The sequence below is a fragment of the Pteropus vampyrus genome, unplaced genomic scaffold, assembly GCF_000151845.1.
Source record: "Pteropus vampyrus isolate Shadow unplaced genomic scaffold, Pvam_2.0 Scaffold9, whole genome shotgun sequence".
NCBI lineage: Eukaryota > Metazoa > Chordata > Mammalia > Chiroptera > Pteropodidae > Pteropus > Pteropus vampyrus.
The window spans coordinates 1145651-1147863 of NW_011888790.1; the positions used below are offsets into that span (position 1 = coordinate 1145651).

Genomic DNA, 2213 nt, shown 5'->3' on the forward strand with positions numbered 1-2213 from the left:
CAGGCTTCCTGATAGCTAAGAAGGCAGTGATATACAGATCCTGGCCTGAATTAGTGTAATTCTGCAGCTGTCAGAAATGACAACTCAGTGTCAGGCAGCTCATGGGAAAAGCAATCCATATGTTACGAGGAGGAAAAGAAAACCCCACAACAACGTCTCTAGAGACCTAGGTTAGAGATATCTTGCCTAGTTCCGAGTCCCCTGGGCAGACCAAGCAGCTTGGAATAATGCAACAAGAATGAGTATGAATATGGAAGAGATCATGTCAAGAGAGAAGAGACAAGGAGAAACATGACGTACAGAATCAGATTAAGGCAACAAGACCCTAATGTGTGACTAACAGATCTTCAGTGATGATCAGAATATTAACAAAGTGAAGCCAAGTCCCCAGGTATTACTAATATGTCCATGGCAGTTATATAAAGACAAGGGTAAACAGCAAAATAATAAAACCCAGAGATATAAAATGTTGATTGCCTGTCTTACTAGGAATTAAGGGCCATCAGCTGCCTGATGGGAGGCTCTCCATAATAGTGGTTTGCTCTATGGGGGAAAGGGAAAAGCTCTGTAAGTTCCAGTACACATGGAGAGACACTAAGATTTGGCACAAGTACCATAAACACCATCCCAGGACTCTTTCATCTATGATAGCCACAATAATCACATCACCCCTAAAAATAATGGACAAATTCTCTTCCCTTCTAGGATTTTGTTGGACTAATAAGTAGAGAGTCTCAAAATGTCACAAGATGAGAGACTTCTAGTGAATACCAAGTATAAAGTATTAACAATTATATCTATCTCTGGTTTTTACACAACCAAGAATTAGAATAGATACTATAGGTCTATTACCATAATGACTTTTAGAAATCTTAGTGTTTTAAGTTTCTAAAATGGTACAGATGCTCCTTGACTTATGATGGGGTTATATCCTGAAAAACCCATCATAAGTTGAAAATATCAAAAACTGAAAATGCACTTAATATGCCTAACTTACCAGGCATCATGGCTTAGCCTAGCTGGCTTCTACTGAATGTGTGTCACTCTTGCCCCATCATAAAGTCTGAAAATTCTAAGTCAGAACATTGTAAGTTGGGGACTGTCTGTACTGGTTTTACCATGAAGTATGAACTCAAAGATCTACTTATGGATTGGAACTGAAAAAGCTTTGACAAGACCAAAAGTAGATTATTTCATAAATCATAGCCTCATAGTTTATTTAGGAATGTCCCTGGGATTTAAAACATAGACATTCTGATGAAATAAAAGCCCCTAAAAAACTCTGGAGCATGAAATCAAGGGATATCATGCCTTGAATCTGCTTATTTTTTAGCTCTGGAAAAATGACAGTGCTGCAGAATTACTGAAAAGAATAAGAGGGCTCTTAGGAAGATACATTGGGTTTCCAAACAGACATTTAAAAGCCCTGATGTTAAAGAATTCATTTAAGCCTTGATGTTAAAGAATTCAAAGCACATCAGAGAGCACCCAAATCCATTTACTGGAAAGCACTGGAACTGCATGAGAAAGCAAAGAACTCCCCACATCTTGGGCTGCTTCATCCGGATTTGCTCCTCAGTCCCAGCTTCTCTAACAGGAAGAAGCCATGGTGTCTTCTAGTTACACTTCAGAATGTGCACTTAACAGTCTCCCAGTTTCGCACAGGGAAACCAATGCTTATTTTATCCAAAGTATTAAAGCCAACATGTGGTCTTCCTGACTCCCAATTCAGTTCTATTTCTCTTGGATCATGCTGTGTCATTTTAATTATCCTACTAATCTTTTCCTTTCTTAAAACACGTTTGAAGAATGTCTATCACCAAATTGAAAGTTAGAATAATTTCTAGCCAGAGGAGAAAACCTCGACAGCCAGTCTTTGGCAACTACACATACCACCTGCCCTTGTTCTCCCAAAGAGCCAACACGAAGCTAAATCCACTGGTCAAACATGTCCTTGTTTTTGCCATTAGGCTGCTGACAGCTCAGTTCATTATGCCAAACTCACAACCCTATGCCACTCACAAAGAACAAATGGCACTGAGACAACTGCTGCCAACACATGACGAATCACCCACCATCTCTGACATTCTTGTGCTAGATGAAAGCCAAGACATTTCATACTTCTCAAACTATATCTGTCAGCACATTGTAAAAAAACCATGAATTTTAAGAATAGACACAGTTCATTTTCAGTCCTGGTTCTGCCATTTACT

General features: G+C 39.1%; 1 protein-coding gene across 1 annotated transcript in view; it reads right to left on the minus strand.

The window, feature by feature from the left end:
• GNS (glucosamine (N-acetyl)-6-sulfatase) overlaps positions 1–2213 on the minus strand; it is a 29740-nt gene that overhangs the window by 2489 nt on the left and 25038 nt on the right. The gene's annotated exons all lie outside the window — the stretch shown is intronic.